This window comes from Phaethon lepturus, unplaced genomic scaffold (assembly GCF_000687285.1).
Source record: "Phaethon lepturus isolate BGI_N335 unplaced genomic scaffold, ASM68728v1 scaffold792, whole genome shotgun sequence".
Classification (NCBI taxonomy): domain Eukaryota; kingdom Metazoa; phylum Chordata; class Aves; order Phaethontiformes; family Phaethontidae; genus Phaethon; species Phaethon lepturus.
The window spans coordinates 63,480-74,292 of NW_010521041.1; positions in this window are offsets into that span (position 1 = coordinate 63,480).

The window sequence follows — 10,813 nt, forward strand, 5'->3', positions numbered from 1 at the left end:
GTGAAGCTGTTCCTTGTAACGCGAAGCGGGGTGGAGGAGCTCTGCTGCCTGCGGAGCTCAGCCTCCAACATCAAGAGCGGTGCTGAAATGGCATTGAAATGACAGTGGCGTTACCTGAAGAGAGGACAATGACACTAAGACAACAAAACGAAATACAGGAATATTTATGGGTGAGGGTAGTATCACTAATATTACTGATGGTCAGTGTAAGAGCTCTTGAGATGTGAGTCCATTTGATGGAAAGTGGAAAGGGAAGCGATACGGGCGGAGGCAGAGCTGACTCTGACAAAGCCAGAAACAAGGGCAGTTATGAGCAGCAGAAGCCAACAGAAGTGATATAAAATGCGTGGCAGGTTCGCGGTTACAGTGCTGGCTTTGTCGCCGCTGTTTCCCAGTAGTTAGAGCCGCGGTGGGTAGCTGACCCCTTCTCCTCCCCTGGCCAAACACCCACAGCCGCCGAATTAGCGAAAGCCCGAGCTGCCTCATTCTGTGTGAGCATCGCTTTGACAGAAATGGGCTTGGGAGAAAAAAGCAAAACCACCTGGCTAGTAAGGTGAAACAGTGTCACTAATAACATGAATTCTAGGACATCAGCTGTCCTCAGCACATATGCAGATTTGGATTTTAGAAGATAAAAACAAGCAGTGATACAGGAGCAGCTGCAGCTGTGTCAGGAAATACAAGTAATTTCATGAATACAATATATGGTTTATGTTTTTGACATTAACAGTTTAATAGGAAGGAAAAGAGAGTTGTGGAGTTGAAGACAGTGCAGCAGAGCTTAGTGTCTCCAGACCTCAGCTTTTGTAAAGGATATTGGATATTCTGTTAAAGTGAATACACTTCAATATGTTACTTACAGTTATTCCATGGATATATGAAAGGACAAGGGAACTTTTCTTGGAATGGGCTCCTTTTAGTACTTTTGCTGTCAGGTTGTTTTGTTTTTTTTTTTGTTTTGGTCTGGTTTGGTTTATTTTCCCAGCAGTAGCCTAAAAATAGTTTGAACTACTGGGGGGTGGGGGGAGGCTTCATAGAGATACACGGTAATATAATTTGAGTAGAAGATCTGCATGTGTTCTGGCAGCAATGTCTTAAGGCACTTAATGACTGTCTTTGCACACTGCTAATTTGGACTGGTATTTTTAGTTGTACTCCCAGTAGAAATGGCACTGAGTTTTTGACAGCATCTCACAGACAGCTTTGATAGGTGCCTCTCAGGGGAAGAGGGTACCATGGAGTTGCAGTAGCCATCCATCCCACCATTAAGGCTGATGCCTGCTTTACCCTCATAAACCCAGTTTTCAAAAAAACCCAACCTCCTAAAAATGCACATCCTGTTCTTTTCAGTGAAATGTTTGATTTTTTCCTGGAAGACCAGGGGAAGGGATTCTGGGTGTATGTTAAAGCTGTATTTATACAACTTACCATCTGTCCTACCAACCTTAACCTGCAAATTCTCAAGTGATGTTACCTTGTTAGTTGTGTTTGAAAATTGTAGTGATTTTCTCCATCTCTTCTCCTTCTGTTTTTATAAGAGCAGGTTGGGAAATGAGAGAGCTACTTCACAGAGCTTGTAACAGACTATGTAATAGACTTTATGAAAATCGGCAGAGATGCTCAACTAAGAGTCCTTCAGATGAATTATACAAAGAAAAAGGGGACTTAAAAGAATGGTTTTTATTTTTCTAGTTTATTTTACTTAGTAAAACCGCACTGTGATAAACTCTTTGCATATTTAAATATGTCACGTATGGAATACGTCTGCAGACTAATAATGATACAAATCATCTGGGATAAAAAAATAATTTGTGACACCAGAAATCATAACTTTGTGAAACGTTATGTCTGTAGGACTAAAAAAAACCCAAAAGCTATTTTTGATTTCTCTCATATTCATAATCAGAACTACTGTTCCATGAAGGGTTGTGAAATAGTTCCTGTTGGGCATGCAAGTATTCCTCATGAGCAGTTCTCGGAATTTCTAAGGACTGACTTTGCTCTTTTATTAGTATTTGAGTTTTCGAGGGCCAGAGCCCTTGTGATTCGTACTGCTGGCAGGCCTGCGGAGTGCCTCGCTTGTATGCTGGAGAGAGGGAAGTACTGCCCTGATATATTGGTAGTGGATTGCGAGTGACGTGCAGAGCAGAAGCCTAAATTGCTTTAAAAAGTACATGTGGGGTGGGGGGTTGCCATGTTTTTGTTATTCAAGCAACCAATTTGTATTGGTAGTCCTGAAGATACTCAATTTTCAGCCGTGATTTCAGGTGCAGTTTCTGCCATTACTGGGAGTCCTTTGTAATTGCATTTTTTTGGGTGGGAGTGTTGGGAACTAAAATACCCCCAAAATTGAGCACTGTATTGCTTTTTCTCCAGTAGTCTTTGTCACAAAAAATTCTTATACTACATCTCTGCCGGACACTGCGGTTTGCATATTATCCTGTTTTCAGTGTCTACCGCATCTCGTGGCTTTTATTTCCAAAAGGTGCCAGCACTGGAGGCAGGTGTGGGGTACGAAGTACCCGCAGCAGTTGGAAACCAGGCATTCTGCGAGCTGCGGCGAGGCGGAGGCAGAAGAAGCAGCTGCCGGATGGTGGGAAGTCCATGAGAGTTGAGCTCTCCATTTGTGTATAGAAAACTTGGGAAGCTTTGAGCTAGATCACAGGTAGTCCTGAATTTCTGCACATGGCTCTCCACTGTCCTCTAGCTAAAAATATTTTCTGGAACGGAGAGTGCAGGCACCTTGCTTTGGACTGTCCTAACTCCCGCTGTGTTCAGTACATCTTTCTGTTGATGCAAGCAGAGCAGGTACCACTGGGTGAACACACCAGGCTCTTTTGTGCAGGAGAATGTGGAGACACTCCAAATGTCGGGTGGATGGGCTGGGCAAAATACGGGCAGCTGCTTGGATAACACGTGCAGTCGAAGAACATGGGAGGTAGGAGGAGGGCGGCAGAGGGGGCCGCTCCTGGGAGCTGTGTGGCAGCAACATGCGTACGTCGTCTGTGAAGCAAAGAGTTTCCTCAGCATAAATGCCCTTTATTTGCATTGGGTTTTGCCGTCATTTTATGTAAAGGCCAGTTTGTATTGATGCTGTGGATAACGAGAGTCACCAGGCTTGACGACACCTTTCTCATTTCTTTTCCCTGTCTCCGCTATCGGCAGATGTATGAAGATAACGCACAGCAACACTTGATCTTGCAAAATGGCGGTGCTTATGATCTGGTGGCAACAACTGAGTGCAAATCCAGCGCCGCTTTTGTTGGAGGAGAGAAAGGACAGGCCGCTCGTGGGGAGGCCAGCGTGGTAGCCATCCCCATGTGAGCGGGGCGGGCGGGGCGGGTGATGGTAGCCAGCGTCAGCCCCGAGTCCGGCAGTCACCCCGCAAGCTGACAGTGGTGGGGCAGGTCTGAGGGCCGGCCGGGAGGTTGGCTCGCAGGTCGGGGTCTGGATCAGTGGGTGCAAAGACAGGCACGGGCATGGCAGCAGTGCAGCTGCAACACTGCTCACCCGTACTGGATTTCCCTCTGGTGAATTATTCCAAAGTTTAATTTCTCTTACTGTCAGGAAATTTCATCTTTTTAAGGTTTTGTTCATCTAAGCCTGTTTACACCTATCGAATCTTATGCCTTTGTTTGCAAGACTGGAAAGTAATTTTCCTCCGAGCGTTTTCCATATGTAATCATAAAAATTCAGTGACAATTCACCTTTCATCCTTCCCTTATGAGCTGAGTAGATTGAACTTCTTTAATTTAGCATTGCAAGGCTTATTTCTCAGCCTCAGGGTTACTTTTGTTCTCCTTCAAAGTCTTCAGGAAGTAAGTGGAAATAATAATAAACTTTATTATTTTCCAAAAAAAACCATGTTGACTGGCATTAATCAGTTTTCTTGCATCTAATTATTGATAAGTCACTATGATGACAACAGTGAAGAAAAACCTTAGAGGACTTGAAATTTTCTGTGGGTGGTAAGGATACTTTTAGATAACAATAAATACTATCACATTTTAATGAGGATAAAATATTTTGAACTAGCTGTTGAATCTAAATATAAAGATTCACAGTTAGTTTTAAAGCGTGCGTAGGAGAGGAGAGGGGGACCTTTTACCCCGTGTCTCTCTAAAGCAAAGTTTTGTGTTGCTACACTGATCATTGGAGAAAAATACTGGATTGGGCCCGATTCAATATCCCTATTACTGTACAAAAAAAGATGAGTTGGTGGCTTTGACAGAATTACACAATAAATTCTACTACAAACAAGAAATCAGGTTCTCTTAAGGCACTTGATGCCATTCAGTGATGTATCTTCCCAAATCTTATTTGCAGGGTGGTTCTCGGGCACACATGCTGCCACGCGGACTGAGCGCGGTCTCGCGGGCTGTCAGCAGAAGAGGCTGCAGGGAGCCGGTGCTGAGCCGGGCGCCGCAGGGCCGTTAATTCCAAACTCTTCCACCATCTGCTTTCAGGAAACAGAGGGGGGAACGTCACTGTCCTTGGGGACGTTTTTGCCTGTGGCTCTCAGACAGTCTTCAACAGCAGTGAGCCCTGGCTCTGAGCTCTGCCTGCAGTCCCTTTCCCTCGCTCCAGCTCCTGCGGTGAGCCCAAAGGAGCCCGACCCATTAGAAACTTTATATCGCATTTCTTCTGAGTATTATAAAACTAGTTAGCTAATGATAGAAGTGGTGAATCAACGTTTTTTACACCCAGTAAGTAAATGATTGAAAAAAACAAAGAATCCACCCAGACGTTTCTTGAAACGAGTGAGCGCATGTCCCCGCTGCCCGGCGACTCCCGCAGGCGTGGGTGGTGTTGCTTCCTTTGCTGTGACGGCATGTCTCGCTCCTTGCTGTGCGGCGTAGGTCTGTGCTAGCCACAAGTTCATAGGGAGCTGTGGAATGGTGAGGAGCCCTGCCTGCTTGTGCGCAAACCCCGTTGCCTCAGCAGCTCTTACTTGCTGTGTGCGGCACTGAGCTGGAGCAGTCGTCCTGCTCGTTTTGTGGCCCAAAGAGCCGTGACAGCCTCTGCGGGCTCAGGTCTCCGCTGTCCTTGTATCAGCGCCTGGTTTTGTAGTCTGAGGGGCTGAAGACTGGAGGGAATAGCTAAAGCACTGGCACAAGAGCCGGTGTGGGATAGACCTTCAGCTGCAAATTGGGAGAATTTGCAACTCACAGGTTTGCAGTTTCGTTAAGAGTCTTTTTGAAACCCCCAATATCCTTGTGTCGTGGTTGAGCCCCAGCCGGCAACTAAGCACCACGCAGCCGCTCGCTCGCTGCCCTCCTCCCGCAGTGGGACAGGGCAGAGAATTGGGAAAAACTCGTGAGTTGAGATAAAAACAGCTTAATAGGACAGCAAGAGAGGAGGAAACAACGATAACAACACCACTACTACTGCTACTACTACTAGTAATAATACGGACAAAGGCATGTACAAGAACGAGCGATGCCCAGTGCAGCAATTTCTCACCACCCGGCAATCGACAGCCCGTCCCCGAGCAGCAGTTCCCACCCCCCGGCCAACTCCAGTTTATGTACTGGGCATGACGTTATACGGTAGGGAATATCCCCATGGCCAGGCTGGGTCAGCTGTGCTGGCCGTGCCCCCTCTCAGCTTCCCGTGCACCTCCCCGCTGGCAGAGCCTGGGAAACTGAAAAGTCCTTGAGTTAGTATAAGCACCACAGCTACTTAACCACGGCTAAAACTTCAGAGTGTTATTAACAACATTCTCATACCAACTCCAAAGCACAGCACGGTACCAGGTATTTGAGAAGAAAAACCAACTCCATCCCAGCTGAAACCAGGACACCTTGCTGGAGGGCTGATCCACTTCCAGATGTGGGTGGCCAACCATTTCTGCCTTCTGCCCAGATCTCCCGGCCATGCAAGTGAATAGTGATGAAACTAAAATAGCTGCATTATGTAAACCAGAATGCCCTTCCAGCCGGAGAAGAGGATGAAGCTTAATATTATCACTGTGGTGGTCTCAGTGGCCTTTTTTTATTGGTCACCTAAGACTGTCAGCATGGGGAATGAAATGCGTTTGAGATTCACACACATCTGCACTGGCTCCTTGCACTTGTGGGATTTATTTTTGACTTCTTCCATTGTGCTTGGAGTGCCTAAAGTGTCATTTGCAAAATTAATCCTTGAAATGGAGGAAGAACACTCATTGCATTTGGAGAAATGGAGTAGGGGCTAAAAGCCTCATTCGGCAAATATTGCAAATGTCGTATTGCGCTAAAAAAATTGGCAAAAACGTGAGAATGGTTTTAGTCCAATTTTAAAGCAGCATAAAAATTAATGGCCAATGGACATCTGAAACCTTTGAATATTTTGAAAACAGAGAAACCTTGAATTATCTATAGTCAATCTGAATAGTAAGATGGTTTTTAATTGAAATATCATAAAGAATATTTTATGAACTTTTAAATTAAATTTTGTTCTTTTAAATGAGAGATTAAGCAAGTAGCAGTCATGTTTGAACCTCAGTTTGGGAGCATTTCTACTTGAAAAGCAGAAGAAAAGAAAAATCTGTCTGTATTTAAATCATTTTTTTATGAAAAGTTTAGAAACTCCTAAACAAAAATCTTTGGCTTTTTTAATGAAAAATAATAATTGGAGGATTTTTAGGCACGTTCTGAAAAATTATTTCAATCTGTGAAATTTTTTTCTGAAAAACATTTTTTTTCCTTCTCGGGGGATGTAAATGTGCTGTTGATGGTTTAGGGAGCTGTTTTGTTCACATAGTAGATTCTATGGAACTATTTTGTTAGCACTGATAGCTAAATAAAACCCAAGCAAATAGTGGCAAAAGTTAAAGCCAAACATCTTCCTGAATGATTTATAAGTTTGTTACTTTATATGTTTATTTCTTTTTTTAAAGCCTGATTTTTATTATGTCAGGTGATGTTCAGCATTCAAATAGTGACTGTCCCACCATAAAACTGCTATTCAAAGCTGGAAAAATATTGTTATTAAAATCCATTATTTCTGCTAGAGTCTGACGTTAAATGATTCGAACAGTTAAATGCATTCAAACAGTTCAATATTTGCTGTACAATATTATTATGGAAGGGAAATAATAAGGGAACATCCTGTGTTAGTGGTCAAGCAAGTTATTAGCCTTAGAGTGCATGTCTCTCTGTGAAACAATAGTTTTGTGGGGGATTTTTCTGTGGTCTTTTGTGAGAAGTGTAACGAATAGCAAAGAAGTTGCTTGCTGCATCAGCCTTTTACCTAGTCTGTTCTGGAAGAAAAAGTGCCTTCTGCACATCACACTTTTATGAGTCTGACCTGAAAATACTAAGAAAAGGAACTTTCTCTAAGTCTTCTTTGACCACTTTTGTCCTCAAAGGGGTGGTAATGTATGCAAATAAAATTATTGCAACATCTTATTAGTTTCTGATTCTCCTGCCTTCTCCCAGAGGCAGACCTGCAGGGGCTGGGGCATCTGCTGCTGCTCTGCAGAAGGACAGAGATAATCATTATATTGGCATTCAGTCTCTCCCTTGGGTAATCCTTGTCCCTTCCCGTCTTTCCATCTTCTTTCTGTAAATATTAATGTGTTGTCTTGTTTGAATTTTAAGACTGATTTTTTTCCCTTAAGGCTAATTTTCTGTAATTATTTATGCTATTACCTATTTCTGAAAGATTTGCGTAAAAGCTGTAAACTCAGTATGGGATGTAAAACAAAACACTTTTTCTTCCTTGGCAGTGAAGACTAAGGAAAGCTAGAAATGGTTGTTTATTAAAATAGTCAAACTTATTTAGAATTCAGACAGCAATTTCTGTCTGTTCAGACAAATATTTGTTCCTCCTGTGAGGGCAGCTCCCAGTGCAATCTGATGGACTGGGTACTCATGCCAGTCTCACTTCATCAGTGATTTAAAAAGAAACAGAAGTGAGTATTTTGGGCAAGGTCATTCTGCAAGTGAGAAAGAACCTGGAAAATATCCGGAAACTTCCACTGTTGTGGTATCCTCCTCATGAACGCTTTCAGAGAGTTGGGGATTGTGACTCCTCTCCTTTATCCCTCACCACAGGCAAAAGATTTCCACCCTATAAATCTCCCTTTGGTGCACTGAGAAGCCTAACACTCCAGCAGCAGCAGCACCCAAGCCTTGTTTTGGGCATTCAGTCCCTTCCTTCCCTGCCGGATACTGCCATGGAGCACAGCAGGGGTCCTCTTCCCAGCTTCTCTTCCTCTCTTCTTTCTCCTCCTCCTCAACTCTTCAGGTTGCATAGCACTCAGGCTGCGTGTGCAAAATCTACTGACGTTTTACTATTTATTTATCTTATTTCGGTCTTCCTGAGCTGTCTGGAGGTGGATGATGTAAGAACAACTCTTGCATCCTTAGTTAAGGTACTTATAATTTGGAGCAGGTGTAGCACCACCGTAATTCTTACCGGGGAATCTCAGATGTCTTCTTTGCTCAATAGGCAGGTATCTACTTTTGCCTATAATAATGCGTGATCCCTAGAAGAGATTATACAGTAATCAAACCGAATATTTATATTTTCTTTTGTTTTCACAATACCCTTAGAGGTAAAATAGGTTGTAGATTACATTAGCTGTGTTTCTGGGGTTTGGATTTATTTTGGTGTGGGTTTTTTTCTCTGTGTTGTACTAAAAATCTCTAGGCTATTATTAGTACTGCACTATTTTCTGAGTGAAAAAAAAGTAAATGCCACTTGACAGTTCACAAACTAGCAGAATATGCTTTTAAACAGAAAAAGCCTGGTAATGGGTGATGGTAGACTGGGTGATCCTGATGTAGTGTACCCGACTTTCACATGCAAAGTGTTGGTCCAGCTGTCACAGTTTCTTCTGTCCATGATGGCTGGGGTCTAGCAACAGCAACATGAGCATGAAACCCTTGTATTGAGGAGGCTCATACATCTTCTGCTGTTATGGTGTTTAAATGGTTGCCAGGGAAAACAAAGGAAGGCCTGTTTGGAGAGGAAGGGAGTTAGAGACAAACTGGTTCCCAATCCATTCTGCATGTGAATAGTGTGGCACTGCAGCAACAATAGCATGAATGGGAAATGTGTTTATTTTTAGGTATGTTCCAGCAGTTTCCTATTTGTTCATTATTCTGATTGTAAGCTTGCTAGCTGGGCAGTAGGAACACACGGAGAAAGAAAATACACATTAGGAGCAGAGCTGGAGAGGTTTTTAGCAAGAATGGACTAACCTAGAGAAACTTACTTCCATGCACAGATTATATATTTGTTTTAATCTTTTTGTTATTAGTCCTAATAGGGTCATCCCTGTTTGGGATGATGACAGTCATCACCTTAGTACTTCCTTCCAATTTGCATTGCGGCTGTGAGCAATTTTCTGTTGTGCTGGGGAATAAATCTCCTTATGCATCAGGTACGCTGGCAATTCAGTAAGAAACAGTTATTTCATGTTCCTTCCATCTGTTGTGCTTCGCAAACCTGTAACGGGAGGAATGGGGAAAGCACAAATTATAGGTCCTATGATTCCTGCCAAAACTACTAGCAAAATGTCACTGCATTGGGGGTGGATATTTCTGAAACTGCTACTGTTGTGGCTACTTCTTATCAGGCAAAGATTCTTTGTTCTCAAGAGTCCACTATAAGAAAAGAATATATGCAAACTTGAAATGAGTGGTGTGATAGAAATCTATTCAAAGGGCATTTGCAACTAGACCCCTTACTTCTTTGGACTAGGTGGATTTCCGTGTTGTGCAAAACGGGGTGCCTGAACAATGCTTTACTCCGGGAGCCAGCTGCTGAGCCTCTGCTGCTGGGCCTGCGTTGTTTTTTTTTATTCCTTCTTGTCACTGGTTCTTCATGTTGGCCAAGGACACTTTGTCCAGCTTTTATACATGGATTCTCAGATTTGGGTTAAGTTCTAACTAGCTTTTTATCCCTTTGTAATTAAACTGTTTTTATGCATCATATCGTAGGCTGTGACAGAAGGCTGTAACCAGCAAGAATGTGTTTTTTTTTTTCCTTGGGGAGACCCTTTGAACACAAAATGCTTGTAGGAGACAAACGGTAACCAGCTCTGCCCAGCATCACAGCCTCCCCTGTTCTCCAGGGACATGTTGTTTGGAAAAGCCAATGAGTTACATCTGAAATGTGGAGTTTTGTTGGAGGGGAGATGCTGCATTAGTGCAATAAATGTTGTTTGCACCAGTGTTAGAGAAATGAGAGAGGAGGGCAGCAATAGGGATGAGTTTCATATACCTCAGATCTGACAGATTTATGTAACACAGACATATGGCCTGGGTATAGATCCCAAGATGGAAAAGAGTCCACATCCACTGCTCGATGGTAAAATGTGAAAATACAGCCTGCATTTCTAGAGCATCACTCTTCACTATTGCCTGGGCCACATGGAAATTGTCAGAACAGCTACAGCCTTTTAACTAACAGCCTCTGAAGGAAGGTCTGCATATGTTTTTTTCTAAATTAATACGGTTTAAAAGAAGACCAAGAATCTGCTGTGGTGCATGCAAATGAAGAGGTGCTTGTGTCGATGTCTGTATGCTTCCAGCCACACAAGTGCCACGCCAACACAGATCTAGCATTTCCAAGTTGAGCTTTCTGAACAATGGCAATTTCATTTTGCAGTGTGTTTCTGCTCTGTGCTGGAATAGATCCAAAACCTTCAAAGCAGCATCACAAAATGAAATTTTGTGAAAGTATCCATTTTCAGATCAGAAAGATTAATTTTTTTATTTGGCATCTCCCTTTGGAAGTGACAGAAATGTACCATGAACTACAGAAACCGTTCCACTGAAATTGATACATCCCTGTGAAACATTTCAGCCTTGATGAAACA